Here is a 17,417-nt window from a genome sequence, read left to right as displayed (position 1 = left end):
AAAAGTTCTAATTATTTCTGCTTCTCTTTTCATAGTGGGAGGCAGTGGCATTGTCAGTGGTCTACCAATCCAGAGAGCCAGGGTAATCCTCTGGGGACCCGGGTTCGAATCCCACCACGGCAGATGGTGAAATTTGAATTCAATAAAAATCTGGAATTAAAAGTCTAATGATGACCATGAAACCATTGTCAATTGTCACAAAAGCACATCCGGTTCAAGAAATCGGCCATTCTTACCAGGTCTGGCCTACACTGTAGCATGGCGGCACAGTGGTTAGCACTGCTGCCTCAAAGCACCAGGGACCTGAGTTCAATTCTGGCCTTAGGTGACTGTGTGGAGTTTGCACTTTCTCCCCGTGTCTGCATGGGTTTCTTCCGGGTGCTCCGGTTTCCTCCCACACTCTAAAGATCTGAGGGCTCGGTGGATTGACCACGGGAAATGAGTGTGGGTTACAGGGATGGGGCAGAGAAGGGAGGCCCTGGATGGAATGCTCATTCGGAGACTCAGTGTAGACTCGATGGGCCAGGTGGCCTCTTTCTGCATTGTAGAGATTCTATGGGACTCTTAAATGCCTCATGGACAGTGGTTAGCACTGTTGCCTCACAGCGCCAGGGATCCGGATTCGATTCCCGGCTTGATTGACTGTCTGTGCAGAGTCTGCACGTTCTCCCTGTGTCTGCGTGGGTTTCCTCCAGGTGTTCCGGTTTCCTCCCACACTCCAAAGACATGCAGGTTAGGTGTATTGGCCATGCTAAATTCTCCCTCAGTGTACCCGAACAGGCGCCGGAGTGTGGCGACTCGGGGATTTTCACAGTAACTTCATTGCAGTGTTAATGTAAGCCTACTTGTGACAATAATCAATGCACTTAAATGCTGGCCTAGCCAGCGACACCCACATTCCATGAATGAATAAAAATAAATCAAGTTCCAAGTCATCACCACTCACTTTGCAAAAACATTTTTCCTCACATTCCCCCCCTTGTCCGAAACTTTAAATCCATGTCCTCATATTCCCCTTTTCCAGCCAATGGGAACCACTTTTCTTTGTCTGTCGTCTTGTCCACATCCACTGAATCTCCCCATAATCCCCTCTGCTCCAAGGAGAACATCCCCGGTTTCTCCAATCTAAACTTGTCGCTAAAATTTCTCCTCCTAGCAACCGTTCTGGTAAAACTTCACTCTATCGTTGCAAAGACCCTCGCACCTTTCCTATTGTGTTGTGACCACAACTGGATTCAAGTCTCCAGTTGTGGCCTGACTAGAGCTACAGGAAGGCCCAAGGAGGCCTGCTTTGTTGGCCTCCTCCCGACCTACGACCTCACTCAAGGACCCAGTGGAACTCATGTCTGTCCAACATGGTGGTCTGGAAGACCCAGTTCTCCCACACTGCACAAGGGCAGAGTTGGAAGGTGTTAGAGGTGGTGGAGTTTTGACATTGGCACCAAGGTGCATATTCGCAAGGCTGGAGAGGGCACACTCAGTGGTGGGCACACCACTCAGTTGTCTTTCCTACCCCTCCTCACTAGCTGGCGCAGCAGCCTCAGTATTGTAGCCACAATAAAATCTTGCATTCGTACAATGTCGTCAAAGTGTCCAAGGACATACTAAAGGAGCTCACAGCGAATACGGAGCTGAATAAAGAGATAGACACACTATGGCAAATAAAGGAACAGAAATACAGAAGTGGATGGCACAGTGATTAGCACTGTTGCCTCACAGTGCCAGGGACCTGGCTTCGATTCCAGCCTTGGGTGACTGTCTGTCAGCACGTTCTCCCTATGGCTTTCCTCTGGGTGCTCCGGTTTCCTCCCACAGTCCAAAGATGTGCGGGTTGGATGGATTGGCCATGCTAAATTGCCCCTTAGCGTCCCAAGTTGTGTCGGTTAGATGGATTCACCATGATAAATTGCCTCTCAGGTATCCAAAGATGGATAGGTTAGGGGGATTAGCAGGGTTAATATGTGGGATAACAGGGATAGGGCCTGGGTGAGAAGTCAGAGAGTCGTTGCAGACTCGATGGGCCAAATCCCTCTGCACTGTCGGGATTATCTGGATTCTTAAATGGAGGGAGACCACAGAGGGATCTGGTTGCCCAAGAGTATTGGAAGTCTGTGAATGTTGTACATTATTTAAAAGGGGTGAGAGGGAAGGCCAAAAAAACTGGAGGCTCTCAGCCTGACTTCAGTGGTGGGGAAATTATTGGAAAAAATTCCAAGATAAATCATCACTTGGAAAGGCATGGATTGATCAGGGATAGTCAGCACAGTTTTGTTCAGGGAGAAATGTGTCTTATCAACTGAACAGAATGTTTTGAGGAAGTAACAAGGAGGATTGATGAAGGTAGTGCAGTGGGTGTTGTCCACATGGATTTCAGTAAATTATTTGACAAGGACCCACATGGCTTTATAGTTTATTTATTAGTCACAAGTAGGCTTACATCAACACTGCAATGAAGTTACTGTGAAAATCCCCAGAAAATCCCTGGCGCCTGTTTGGGTAACACTGAGGGAGAATTTAGCACGGCCAATCCACCTAACCAGCACGTCTTTCAGACCGTGGGAGGAAACCGGAGCACCCGGAGGAAACCCACACAGACACGGGGAGAATGTGCAAACTCCGCACAGACAGTGACCGAAGCCAGGAATTGAACCCGGGTCCCTGGCGCTGTGAAGCAGCAGTGCTAACCACTGTGCCGCGGCGGACTGGACAGAGAAGTGAGATCTACTGGGACACGGAGGAAGGTCGGAGGTTGGACAGGAAACAAAGGTGGATGGATGTTTCTGCAAATGGAAAAGAGTGTTGGGGCCCTTGCAGTTAGTTGTATGTATTAATGATTTAGACTTAAATATGACTGGGAAATTTGCGGTAGACACTAAAATTGGCCGCGTAGTTGATAATGCGGAGTATAACTCTAAATCACAGAACGATAGCAAAGGTTTGGTTGAGTGAGCAGAGAAGCGGCAAATGAAATTTAATTGCAAAAGCGTGAGGTAATGCATTTGGGGACGGCAAACAAAGCAAGGGGAATTCTCAATAAATGGGAAGGTGTTTAGAGAGGTTGAGGGAGTGAGAGACCTTGAAGTACATGTCCCCGGGTCCTTGAAGGTGACAGGGTAAGTAAGAAGGTGATAAAGTTAGCACATGGAATGCTTTCCGCTATTGGCTGAGATATTGAGTACAAAAGCAGGGATGCGATGATAGAACTGTATGAAACGCTGGTTAGGCCACATCTGGAGTTTTGGGAACAGTTCTGGTTCACGGAAAGGTCATCACTGCTCTGGAGAGAGTACAGAGCGGAATTACAAGAAGGTTGCCAGGGCTGGCAAATTGCAGCCATGAGGAGAGATTAGATAGGCTAGTGTTGTTTTCCTTCGAACAGAGGAGGCTAAGAGGTGACCTAATTGAGGTGGGGCCTAGATATGGTGGACAAGAAAGACTTGTTTCCTCCCTAGCTGAGGGGCCAATTACACTTGTTCACACAGAAGGTGGTGGCATTTGGAAATCAATGCCTAAGTTTGTGGTTGTCCACCTCGTTGCTGGTGTAGTAACGTAGGAGTCAGCTGTAAATGAACAGTGCGTTATTGTACAAAATAAAGTGGAGTAAAGCAAAATCACAAGCCTGTGGCGGACACATACAAGTCCCAACCGGAACAATGCAATAATGGACCCGCTCAGGTGCCTGCTTTACGCACGGCTCGGTATACGAGTTCCACCTGATAAGGTAATTGCCAATCTGGACTCACCACATAAACACAGTGGCTACAAGAACAGGTCAGAGGCTAGGAATATTGCAGCAAGTAACTCACCTCCTGACTCCCCAAAGCCTGTCCACCATCTACAAGGCACAAGTCAAGAGTGAGATGGAATATTCCCCACTTGCCTGGATGGGTGCAGCTCCAACAACATTCAAGAAGCTCGACACCATCCAGGACAAAGCAACCCACTTGATTGGCACCACATCCATAAACATCCATTCCCTCCCCCACCGACGGTCAGTAGCAGCAGTGTGTACCATCAACAAGATGCACTGCAGCAATTCACCAAAGACCCTTAGACAGCACCTTCCAAACCCATGGCCACTTCCATCTAAAAGGACAAGGGCAGCAGATACCTGGGAACACCACCACCTGCAAGTTCCCCTCCAAGCCACTCACCATCCTGACTTGGAAATATAAAATATAAAAAAACTTGGAAATTCGCTCTCCCTGGGTCAAAATCCTGGAATTCCCTCCCGAATGGCATTGTGGGTTAACCCATAGCACACGGACTGCAGCGTTTCAAGAAGGCAGCTCACCACCACCTTCTCAAGGGCAACTAAGGAAGGGCAATAAATGCTGGCCAGCCAGCGACTCCCATGTCCCATAAAAAAATAAAAAAAATCACCTGGGCGTCATATCCTACGGGTCCTTCAGGGAGGTCAGTTAGGGGTTCCCGATGTAAGTCCTGGGGGTTATCACAGGTCGAGTTTGAAATGTTCAAATCATTTAAAATATATCTGGATCTGCACCTGAAGAGCTGTAACCTGCTTGATCACAGATCAGGAGCTGGAAAGTGGGATAAAGATGAATGGCTAGTTTCTGATTTCTCTGTATTTGGCCAGTGCGGACATGATGGGCTGAATGGCCTTTTCGGCACGGTAACTTTTCGATGGGTCTATGACACATGAATGATTAGCATCAGGCAACTGGATTGTTGACCTTTAGAAGGAGATAGAATCTTAGAAACCCTGCAGTGCAGAGGGAGGCCATTTGGCCCATCGAGTCTGCACCGACAACAATCTCATCCCGTAACTCCAATATTTACCCCGCTAATCCCTCTAACCTATGCATCCCGGGACATTAAGGGGGCAATTTAGCGTGGCCAATCAACCTAACCCACACATCTTTGGTCTGTGGGAGGAAACCGGAGCACCTGGAGGAAAATCACACAGAGACCGTGCAAACTCCACACAGACAGTGACCCAAGCCGGGAATTGAACTCAGGTCCCTGGAGCTGTGAGGCAGCAGTGTTAACCACTGTGCCACCGTGCCATTCTTATGGCAAGGGGGGATGGGTTATAAGAATAAGGAAGTCTTGCCTCCACTGTACAGGGTGTTGGTTAGACTACGCATGAAGTACTGAGCAGAGTTTTGATCTCCTTATTTCAGTTGGGATGTACTCACAATGGAAGCAGTTCAGAGAAGGTGTGATTTATTAGGATAATCTTATAGAGGTCTATAAAATAATGAGGGGCACAGATCAGCCAGATAGTCAATATATTTTCCCAAAGGTAGGGCAGTCTAAAACTAGATTGCCCCTCAGCCTCCTACGCTCCAGAGAAAAAAGTCCCAGTCTATCCAGCCTCTCCTTATAACTCAAACCATCAAGTCCCAGTATCATCCTAATAAACCACACCTTCTCCGAACTGCTTCCATTGTGAGTACATCCCAACTGAAATAAGGAGATCAAAACTCTGCTCAGTACTTCATGCGTAGTCTAACCAACACCCTGTACAGTGGAGGCAAAACTTCCTTATTCTTATAACCCATCCCCCCTTGCAATAAGAATGGCACGGTGGCACAGTGGTTAACAGGTTTAAGGTGAGAGATACAAAAGGGTTCAGAGGGGCAATTTTTTCACACAGAGGGTGGTGAGCATCTGGAACAAGCTGCCAGAGGTAGTAGTAGAGGCGGGTACAATTCTGTCTTTAAAAAAGCATTCAGACAGTTACATGGGTAAGTTGGGTACAGAGAGATCTGGGCCAAATGCGGGCAATTGAGACTAGCTGAGGGGTTTAAAAAAAAAGGGCGGCATGGACAAGTTGGGCTGAAGGGCCTGTTTCCATGCTGTAAACCTCGATGACTCTATAAGGTTCACCGTGTTGATTCCTGGGATGGAGGGGGTTTGTTTAACGAGGGAAGGTTGGGGGTCTATACCCATTGGAGAATGAGAGGTGATCTTATTGAAACAGAGAAGATTCTGAGTGGGGCTCGATAGGGTGGATGCTGGGAGAACATTTCCCCCCTCGTGCAGGGGGGGCAGTTTCAAGGGTAGGTTTCCCATTGAAACATAGAAACATAGAAGATAGGGGCAGGAGGAGGCCATTCGGCCCATCGAGCCTGCTCTGCTCATCACCATCATGGCTGATCATCCAACTCAATAGCCTAATCCTGCTTTCTCCCCATAACCTTTGATCCCGTTCACCCCAAGTGCTATATCCAACCGCCTCTTGAATACATTCAATGTTTTGGCATCAACTACTTCCTGTGGTAATGAATTCCGCAGGCTCTCTTCGGGTGAAGAAATGTCTCCTCACCTCCGTCCCAAATGGTCTACCCCGAATCCTCAGACTGTGACCCCCTGGTTCCGGAGATGAGGAGGAATTTCTTCTCTCAAGAGGGTTGCGAGTCTGTGGGATCCTCTCCAGAGGGTCATTTGCAGATATTCAGGGCTGAGGTAGATATTTTATTGATGGGGAGGTTAGGATTCGGTGGGGTACAGTTGGAAGGCAGGGAGAAGCCAAGATCAGACCAATCTTATTGATTGACGAGCAGACTTGACAGGCTGAGTGGCCTAACCCCACTCCTATTTCTTACTTCAGAAGGCACTTTCGGCGGGTTGGGGCAGGCAGGGTCAGCAGGAAGGCCGCCACAGTAGCGGATAGGCCGAATGGCCTGCCCCTGGGCTGTAATACATTCGAAGTCGTGCACTCCTAAAGTGCCTTTGCCACCCTGGTAACCTCCCAGAACACTCAGTCGCAGACCAGGAAATAACGTTCAGGTCCGTTTAAACTGTTCTCTCTGTGGAAGCGGCAGCTAATAGTATCACACAGCAAAACCCCACAAAGACCAATGTCACAAAGGCTGGACACTGTGTAGCGCAAGCAGGAGTGGATCGGACTGGATGTGTCCCAGGGCACCAGAGCACAACTCCCCTCAATGTCGGACAATATTACAGGACTACAATCGGGATAAAACGACAGTCAGGATGGAATGATAAAATAAAGACCAGCATACCTTCAGACAGCACCGTATAGAAGATGAGGGCCGTGCAGAAAGTGTTTAAAGTTGCCCTCCACATCATTGTTCCACGATCAGGTTGGTGTGGAGTGTGTGCCTCCAGCAACTTCCTGTTAATGAAACGCCTCTCCCCAAGTTTCTCAGAAAACGATGACACATTCATCTCCTGCTTCGTCTTTCCAAGCCACTGTCTCAGGACTCATTAACACGTGAGGTGAGCTTTCGCACTCAATCTGTCAGCTCTGGCTGCCTAAAGGACACTAGGATTGGGGTGGCACAGTGGTTAGCACTGCTGCCTCACAGTGCCAGGGACCCGGGTTCGATTCCCGGCTTGGGTCACTGTCCATGTGGAGTCTGCACGTTCTCCCCGTGTCTGCGTGGGTTTCCCCCTGGGTGCTCCGGTTTCTCCTACAGTCCGAAAGACATTGGCCATGCTAAATTCTCCCTCAATGTACCCGAACAGGCACCGGAGTGTGGCGACTAGGGGATTTTCACAGTAACTTCATTGCAGTGTTAATGTGATACTCATAAATAAACTTCATAAAATAAACTACCTACCTGGGGCAGGACTGAAAGATCAGAGTTCACCTGGAGCCAGGATTCCCTAATCCCTAACAAATATCTCCCCGCAGACTGCTTCCCACAGACCCTCCCCCTCCCCACAGACCCCTGTCCGCTGACCCCTCCCCCTCCCTGCAGACCATTCCACACAGATCCCTCCCCACAGAACTCTCCCCGCAGACCCCTCCCCGTTGGCCCCTCCCTCCAGACCCCTCCCCATCCACACGGATCCTGCCCCTCCCTGCAGACCCCTGTCCGCTGACCCCTCCCTCTCCCCACAGATCCGTTCCCCTCTCCGCAGACACCTCTGTGTACACTGGATGGTGAGTGTGAGCGTTCGCTGGATGGGGAGTGTCGAGTGTGAGTGTCAGCATTCACTGGATGGGGACTGTGAGTGTGAGGGTTCACTGGATGGGGAGTGTGAGTGTGTAAGTGTGCAGTGGATGGGGAGTGTGAGGGTTCACTGGATGGGGTGTGTGAGTGTGAGCGTTCGCTGAATGGGGAGTGTCGAGTGTGAGTGTCAGCATTCACTGGATGGGGACTGTGAGTGTGAGGGTTCACTGGATGGGGAGTGTGAGTGTGTAAGTGTGCAGTGGATGGGGAGTGTGAGGGTTCACTGGATGGGGAGTGTGAATGTCCGCAGGGTGAGGAGTGTGAGTGTGAGTGTGCAGTGGATGGGGAGTGTGAGTGTACACTGGATGGGGACTATGAGTGTGAGTGTTCACTGGATAGGGAGTGTGAGTGTGCACTGGATATTTGAGTGTGAGTGTTCACTGGATGGGGAGGGTGAGTTTGAGTGTGCACTGGATAGGGAGTGTGAGGGTGAGAGTTGAGTTACCTGGGGGAGTGTGAGGGTGAGTATTCAGTTAACTGGGGAGTGTGAGGGTGAGTGTTTAGTTATCTGGGGAGTGTGAGGGGGAGAGTTTAGTTATCTGGGGAGTGTGAGGGAGAGTGTTTAGTTAACTGGGGAGTGTGAGGGTGAGTGTTTAGTTATCTGGGGAGTGTGAGGGGGAGTGTTTAGTTATCTGGGGAGTGTGAGGGTGAGTGTTTAGTTATCTGGGGAGTGTGAGGGTGAGTGTTTCGTTATCTGGAAAGTGTGAGGGTGAGTGTTTAGTTATCTGGGGAGTGTGAGGAGTGAGTGTTTAGTTAACTGGGGAGTGTGAGGGTGAGTGTTTAGTTATCTGGGGAGTGTGAGGGTGAGTGTTTAGTTATCTGGGGAGTGTGAGGGTGAGTGTTTAGTTAACTGGGGAGTGTGAGGGTGAGTGTTTAGTTATCTGGGGAGTGTGAGGAGTGAGTGTTTAGTTATCTGGGGAGTGTGAGGGTGAGTGTTTAGTTATCTGGGGAGTGTGAGGGGGAGTGTTTAGTTATCTGGGGAGTGTGAGGGTGAGTGTTTAGTTATCTGGGGAGTGTGAGGGTGAGTGTTTCGTTATCTGGAAAGTGTGAGGGTGAGTGTTTAGTTATCTGGGGAGTGTGAGGAGTGAGTGTTTAGTTATCTGGGGGAGTGTGAGGGTGAGTGTTTAGTTATCTGGGGAGTGTGAGGGTGAGTGTTTAGTTATCTGGGGAGTGTGAGGGTGAGTGTTTAGTTAACTGGGGAGTGTGAGGGTGAGTGTTTAGTTATCTGGGGAGTGTGAGGAGTGAGTGTTTAGTTAACTGGGGAGTGTGAGGGTGAGTGTTTAGTTATCTGGGGAGTGTGAGGAGTGAGTGTTTAGTTATCTGGGGAGTGTGAGGGTGAGTGTTTAGTTATCTGGGGAGTGTGAGGAGTGAGTGTTTAGTTAACTGGGGAGTGTGAGGGTGAGTGTTTAGTTATCTGGGGAGTGTGAGGGTGAGTGTTTAGTTATCTGGGGAGTGTGAGGAGTGAGTGTTTAGTTAACTGGGGAGTGTGAGGGTGAGTGTTTAGTTATCTGGGGAGTGTGAGGAGTGAGTGTTTAGTTAACTGGGGAGTGTGAGGGTGAGTGTTTAGTTATCTGGGGAGTGTGAGGAGTGAGTGTTTAGTTATCTGGGGAGTGTGAGGAGTGAGTGTTTAGTTACCTGGGGGAGTGTGAGGGTGAGTGTTTAGTTATCTGGGGAGTGTGAGGGTGAGTGTTTGGTTATCTGGGGAGTGTGAGGGTGAGTGTTTAGTTATCTGGGGAGTGTGAGGAGTGAGTGTTTAGTTAACTGTGGAGTGTGAGGGTGAGTGTTTAGTTATCTGGGGAGTGTGAGGAGTGAGTGTTTAGTTAACTGGGGAGTGTGAGGGTGAGTGTTTAGTTATCTGGGGAGTGTGAGGAGTGAGTGTTTAGTTATCTGGGGAGTGTGAGGAGTGAGTGTTTAGTTACCTGGGGGAGTGTGAGGGTGAGTGTTTAGTTATCTGGGGAGTGTGAGGGTGAGTGTTTGGTTATCTGGGGAGTGTGAGGAGTGAGTGTTTAGTTATCTGGGGGAGTGTGAGGGTGAGTGTTTAGTTAACTGGGGAGTGTGAGGGTGAGTGTTTAGTTATCTGGACAGTGTGAGGGTGAGTGTTTAGTTATCTGGGGAGTGTGAGGGGGAGTGTTTAGTTAACTGGGGAGTGTGAGGGTGAGTGTTTAGTTATCTGGACAGTGTGAGGGTGAGTGTTTAGTTATCTGGGGAGTGTGAGGGGGAGTGTTTAGTTATCTGGACAGTGTGAGGGTGAGTGTTTAGTTATCTGGACAGTGTGAGGGTGAGTGTTTAGTTATCTGGGGAGTGTGAGGGTGAGTGTTTAGTTATCTGGGGAGTGTGAGGTTGAGTGTTTAGTTATCTGGGGAGTGTGAGGGTGAGTGTTTAGTTATCTGGGGAGTGTGAGGAGTGAGTGTTTAGTTATCTGGGGGAGTGTGAGGGTGAGTGTTTAGTTAACTGGGGAGTGTGAGGGGGAGTGTTTAGTTAACTGGGGAGTGTGAGGAGTGAGTGTTTAGTTATCTGGGGGAGTGTGAGGAGTGAGTGTTTAGTTATCTGGGGAGTGTGAGGGTGAGTGTTTAGTTATCTGGGGGAGTGTGAGGGTGAGTGTTTAGTTAACTGGGGAGTGTGAGGGCGAGTGTTTAGTTATCTGGGGAGTGTGAGGGGGAGTGTTTAGTTATCTGGGGAGTGTGAGGGTGAGTGTTTAGTTATCTGGACAGTGTGAGGGTGAGTGTTTAGTTATCTGGACAGTGTGAGGGTGAGTGTTTAGTTATCTGGGGAGTGTGAGGGGGAGTGTTTAGTTAACTGGGGAGTGTGAGGGTGAGTGTTTAGTTAACTGGAGAGTGTGAGGGTGAGTGTTTAGTTATCTGGACAGTGTGAGGGTGAGTGTTTAGTTATCTGGACAGTGTGAGGGTGAGTGTTTAGTTATCTGGGGAGTGTGAGGGTGAGTGTTTAGTTATCTGGGGAGTGTGAGGGTGAGTGTTTAGTTAACTGGGGAGTGTGAGGGTGAGTGTTTAGTTATCTGGACAGTGTGAGGGTGAGTGTTTAGTTATCTGGGGAGTGTGAGGGTGAGCGTTTAGTTATCTGGGGAGTGTGAGGGTGAGTGTTTAGTTATCTGGGGAGTGTGAGGGTGAGTGTTTAGTTAACTGGAGAGTGTGAGGGTGAGTGTTTAGTTATCTGGGGAGTGTGAGGGTGAGTGTTTAGTTATCTGGGGAGTGTGAGGGTGAGTGTTTAGTTATCTGGGGAGTGTGAGGGTGAGCGTTTAGTTATCTGGGGAGTGTGAGGGTGAGTGTTTAGTTATCTGGGGAGTGTGAGGGTGAGTGTTTAGTTATCTGGGGAGTGTGAGGAGTGAGTGTTTAGTTATCTGGGGAGTGTGAGGGTGAGTGTTTAGTTAACTGGGGAGTGTGAGGGTGAGTGTTTAGTTACCTGGGGGAGTGTGAGGGTGAGTGTTTAGTTACCTGGGGGAGTGTGAGGGTGAGTGTTTAGTTACCTGGGGGAGTGTGAGGGTGAGTGTTTAGTTATCTGGGGAGTGTGAGGGTGAGTGTTTAGTTACCTGGGGGAGTGTGAGAGTGAGTGTTTAGTTACCTGGGGGAGTGTGAGGGTGAGTGTTTAGTTATCTGGGGAGTGTGAGGGTGAGTGTTTAGTTAACTGGGGAGTGTGAGGGTGAGTGTTTAGTTATCTGGGGAGTGTGAGGGGGAGTGTTTAGTTATCTGGGGAGTGTGAGGAGTGAGTGTTTAGTTATCTGGGGAGTGTGAGGAGTGAGTGTTTAGTTATCTGGGGAGTGTGAGGGTGAGTGTTTAGTTATCTGGGGAGTGTGAGGGGGAGTGTTTAGTTATCTGGGGAGTGTGAGGGTGAGTGTTTAGTTATCTGGGGAGTGTGAGGAGTGAGTGTTTAGTTATCTGGGGAGTGTGAGGAGTGAGTGTTTAGTTATCTGGGGAGTGTGAGGGGGAGTGTTTAGTTATCTGGGGGAGTGTGAGGGTGAGTGTTTAGTTATCTGGGGAGTGTGAGGGTGAGAGTTGAGTTACCTGGGGGAGTGTGAGGGTGAGAGTTGAGTTACCTGGGGGAGTGTGAGGGTGAGTGTTTAGTTATCTGGGGAGTGTGAGGGTGAGTGTTTAGTTATCTGGGGGAGTGTGAGGGTGAGTGTTTAGTTATCTGGGGAGTGTGAGGGTGAGTGTTTAGTTAACTGGGGAGTGTGAGGGTGAGTGTTTAGTTAACTGGGGAGTGTGAGGATGTGCGTTCTGGCATGTGCATCCTGACAACCATTTGATTGCAATAAACATTCCCACAAGCTCATGTTTCACCTTGACTTCCTATTTCCGCTGGTTACCTGTACTAACAATGCAAATTGATCAGAAAGATTGGAATCAGATTGCCATTTATCACAAACTCTGCCGTAAATTCTTTGATTTGATTTGATTTATTATTGTCATATGTATTAACATACAGTGAAAAGTATTGTTTCTTGCATGCCATACAGACAAAGCATACCATTCATAGAGAAGGAAAGGAGACAGTACAGAATGTAGTGTTACAGTCATAGCTAGGGTGGAGGAGAAAGATCAACTTAGTGCAAGGTAAGTGAATCAAAAGTCTGACAGCAGCAGGGAAGAAGATGTTCTTGAGTCGGTTGGTATGTGACCTCAGACTGTTGTATCTTTTTCCCGATGAAAGAAGCTGGGAGAGAGAATGTCCAGGGTGCGTGGAGCCCTTAATTATGCTGGCTGCTTTGCCGAGGCAGCTGGAAGTGCAGACAGTTAATGGATGGGAAGCTGGTTTGCGTGATGGATTGGGCTACATTCACAACCTTTTGCAGTTCTTCCAGTCTTGGGCAGAGCAGGGGCCATACCAAGCTGTGAAAAACCAGAAAGAATGCTTTCTATGGTGCATCTTTAAAAGCTGGTGAGAGTCGTAGCTGACATGCCAAATTTCCTTCGTCTTCTGAGAAAGTAGAGGCGTTGGTGGGCTTTCATAACTATAGTGTCGGCATGGGGGGACCAGGACAGGTTGTTGGTGATTTGGACACCTAAAAACTTGAAGCTTTCAACCATTTCTACTTCGTCCCCATTGGTGTAGACAGGGGCATGTTCTCCTTTACGCTTCCTGAAGTCGATGACAATCTCCTTCGTTTTGTTGACATTGAGGGAGAGATTATTGTTGCCGCACCAGTTCACCAGATTCTCTATCTCATTCCTGTACTCTGTCTCGTCATTGTTTGAGATCCGTCCCAGTACGGTGGTGTCATCAGCAAATTTGAAAATGGAGTTGGAGGAGAATTTGGCCACACAGTCATAGGTGTATAAGGAGTATAGTAGGGGGCTGAGAACACAGACTTGTGGGGCACCGTTGTTGAGGATGATCGTGGAGGAGGTGTTGTTGCCTATCCTTACTGATTGTGGGTTAGATTCTTAACATTAACTTGCTATTGCTGCCTGTTTGCCAGCAATAGTGTTAGGGAACGGTTATCTCATATGATCAACACTTTACAGATTTAGATAATCTGTCAGCGCATTGGGCAACACTCTCACCTCTGGTTTAGGGGCCTGCTGATTACAGTCCCTACTGCAGAGATTTCAACCCATTATCCAGGCTGACACTCCCAGACCCAGGGACAAGGGAGTGCTGCACTGTCAGAGGGTCAGTACTGACGGAGTGCTGCACTGTCACAGGGTCAATACTGAGGGAGTGCTGCACTGTCAGAGGGTCAGTACTGAGGGAGTGCTGCACTGTCAGAGCGTCAGTGCTGAGGGAGTGCCGCACTGTTAAAGGTTCAGTATTGAGGGAGTGCTGCACTGTCAGAGGGTCAGTACTGAGGGAGTGCTGCACTGTTAAAGGGTCAGTACTGAGGGAGTGCTGCACTGTCAGAGGGTCAGTACTGAGGGAGTGCTGCACTGTTAAAGGGTCAGTACTGAGGGAGTGCTGCACTGTCAGAGGGTCAGTACTGAGGGAGTGCTGCACTGTCAGAGGGTCAGTGCTGAGGGAGTGCTGCACTGTCAGAGGGTCAGTACGGAGTGAGTGCCGCACTGTTAGAGGGTCAGTACTGAGGGAGTGCCGCACTGTCAGAGGGTCAGTACTGAGGGAGTGCTGCGCTGTCAGAGGGTCAGTACTGAGGGAGTGCTGCACTGTCAGAGAGTCAGTACTGAGTGAGTGCCGCACTGTTAGAGGGTCAGTACTGAGGGAGTGCTGCACTGTCAGAGGATCAATACTGAGGGAGTGCTGCACTGTCAGAGGGTCAGTACTGAGGGAGTGCTGCACTGTCAGATAATCAGTACTGAGGGAGTGCCGCACTGTTAGAGGGTCAGTACTGAGGGAGTGCTGCACTGTTAAAGGGTTAGTACTGAGGGAGTGCCGCACTGTCAGCGGGTCAGTACTGAGGGAGTGCAGCACTGTCAGAGGGTCAGTGCTGAGGGAGTGCTGCACTGTCAGAGGGTCAGTACTGAGGGAGTGCAGCACTGTCAGAGGATCAGTACTGAGGGAGTGCTGCACTGTCAGCGGGTCAGTACTGAGGGAGTGCAGCACTGTCAGAGGGTCAGTACTGAGGGAGTGCTGCACTGTCAGATTTACTGTCTTTCGAACACAACGTGGTGCAAGATGGCTAAGACCCATTGCGTTGTTTCTTCCAATGACCTTGCATTCATATGTGCGGCATTGTATCTGTGAATTGTCTCGCTGTCAGTGGGACGATGCTAGTGAGTGCGAAGATGTGAGTATTACCAGTTATTGAGGTAAGGATCCAACCTGGCTTGTCTGCATGTGTCACCTCCAGCAGTCAGCAGGAATATATTCACTTTTTATCTCCTCCCCAGCTGAGCTCGATTTCCGTGAATCTCATTTTAGTGTCTGGAATGACCTAATCCTTCAATCCCTCCAGCCTCTCACCTATTCTCCAGTCTTTATTTCTGAACCTTCACCCATCACTCCCTCCGACATGGAACCAAACCAAACACACCGGGCGGGATCTTCCTGTCGCGCTCGGCCCAAGACTGGAAAATCCCACCCGAGATCAACGGATCTTTGCATTATCAGTGTCCCGCCTGCTATGTTCCCCACGGCGGACGGGAGGGGGAATTTCCGCCCTATATTTCTTTTTGTAAACTTGATCCCGATTGCTGTATCTTATTTTTAAACCGGACTTTTTGACTGAACAAAGATCTTTAAGATGACTTACTCATCCTTTTTTAAAGGTTGTAAGGTTTCCGGCCTCCCAGGCTGTGCATTCCAGATTCCCACTACCCTCTGAGCAAAAGAAATGTTTTCTCAAATCCCCTCTGAATCTTCTGCCCCTTACCCCAAAACTATGACCCACTCGTGATTGATCCTTCAACCAAGGGGAACAGCTGTTTCCTATTCACCCTTGTCCATACCCCTCATAATCATATACACCTTAATCATGTCTCCCTCCCCCAACCTTGTCCGCTCTAGAGAAAACAATCCAAACCTATATAGCTTCTCCTTATAGCTCAAATGCTCCATCCCAGGCTGCATCCTCGTGAAGTTCCTCTGTACCCTTTCTAGAGCAATCAAATCCTTCTGGTGAGGTGACCAGAACTGCAAACAATACTCCAGCTGTGGCCTAACCAATGTTCTGTCCAATTCCAACATTACCCCCTTGCTCCAACACTCTATACCTCGACTGATTGTGTGGAGTTTGCACGTTCTGCCCGTTTCTGCATGGGTTTCCTCCGGGTACTCCGGTTTCCTCCCACACACCAAAGATGTGCGGGTTCGGTGGATTGGCCATGCTAAATTGACCCTTAGTATCAGGGGGACTAGCTCGGGTAAATGCATGGGTTATGGGGATAGAGTCTGGGTGAGATTGCAGTCGGTGGAGACTCGATGGGCCGAATAGCCTCCTTCTGCACTGTAGGAGTCTATGATTCTATGATTCTGTGATAAAAGCAAGTGTCCCATGTACCTTCTTACTATCCTATTCACCTCCTCTGTCGCCTTCAGAGATCTGTGAATCACTACCCCAAAATCCATCTGTTCCTCCGAGGTTCCGAGTGTCCTGCCATTCCGACTCTCACCCACCCTTTACAGATGCACCATAGAAAGCATTCTTTCTGGTTATTTCACAACTTGCTATGGCTCCTGCACTGCCACAAGGAACTACAAAAGGTCGTGAATGCAACCCAATCCGTCACGCAAACCAGCCTCCCACCCATTGACTCTGTCTACACTGCCTCGGAAAAGCAGCCAACATAATTAATGGCCCCACGCACCCCGGACATTCTCTCTTCCACCTTCTTCCTTCGGGAAAAAAGATACAAAAGTCTGAAGTCATGTATTAAACGACTCAAGAACGGCTTCTTCCCTGCTGCTGTCAGACTTTTGAATGGACTTACCTCACATTAAGTTGAAAATCTCTCCACCCTAGCTATGACTGTAACACTACATTCTGCACCCCCTCCTTTCCTACTCTATGAACGGTATGCTTTGTCTGTATAGCGCGCAAGAAACAATAATTTTACTGTATACTAATACATGTGACAGTAATAAATCAAATCATCCCCCTGGATGGAAAAGGTGAATTCTATTGTCCTTTCTGTAACTTACAATTTAAAATGTCCTGCCCTCGGCTGAATGCCTGATACGGAATGTGTTTGGAAATCTAAAGAGTGAAACATGTTGTCTGAAAGAGAAATTCAATTTTATTGCACTTCCTGGAATTTCCAAGTCAAAATGTTTTGCTAGATACTTTTACAAATTTTATGAATAAAGTTTATTTTTGCAATAAAAATATAATGTTGGTTTATTTAAAGAGTTAAGATGACATTCAGTGCACCCAGTGGCAGCAGGATCCTTGTATTTACAGGCAATGATATTCAGACATTCCTCAGTGGCACCTTACATTGTATATATTTCCCCTCTCTGAATAAAAAGCAGGACACTGAGATTAGTTTGGAATTTACGCAGGGCAATGGGGAGAGAGTGGGGCTGTGGCTTTAGTTTGGGATTGATACAGGGCTATGGGGAGAGAGTGGGGCAGTGGGATTAGTTTGGGATTGATACTGGGCTTTGGGGAGAAAATGGGGCAGTGAGATTAGTTTGGGATTGATACAGAGCTATGAGGAGAGAGTGGGGCAGTGGGATTAGTTTGGGATTGATACAGGGCTATGGGGAGAGAATGGGGCAGTGGGGTTAGTTTGGGATTGATACAGGGCTATGAGGAGAGAGTGGGGCAGTGGAATTAGTTTGGGATTGATGCAGGGCTATGGGGAGAGAGTGGGGCAGTGGGATTAGTTTGAGATTGATACAGGGCTATGGGGAGAGAGCGGGGCAGTGGGATTAGTTTGAGATTGATACAGGGCGATGGGGAGAGAGCGGGGCAGTGGAATTAGTTTGAGATTGATACAGGGCTATGGGGAGAGAATGGGGCAGTGAGATTAGTTTGGGATTGATACAGGGCTATGGGGAGAGAGTGGGGCAGTGGGATTAGTTTGGGATTGATGCAGGGCTATGGGGAGAGAGTGGGGC

The 17,417-nt window shown here is 48.7% G+C and overlaps 1 protein-coding gene across 1 annotated transcript in view; it reads right to left on the bottom strand.

Moving 5' to 3' along the window:
• Nucleotides 1-17,417, bottom strand: part of LOC144508730 (uncharacterized) — a 60,843-nt gene that overhangs the window by 30,430 nt on the left and 12,996 nt on the right. The gene's annotated exons all lie outside the window — the stretch shown is intronic.

Source organism: Mustelus asterias, chromosome 20 (genome assembly GCF_964213995.1).
Source record: "Mustelus asterias chromosome 20, sMusAst1.hap1.1, whole genome shotgun sequence".
Lineage (NCBI taxonomy): Eukaryota > Metazoa > Chordata > Chondrichthyes > Carcharhiniformes > Triakidae > Mustelus > Mustelus asterias.
The sequence above is the reverse complement of the archived record's forward strand: the minus strand, read 5'-3'. Positions and strand labels throughout refer to the sequence as shown.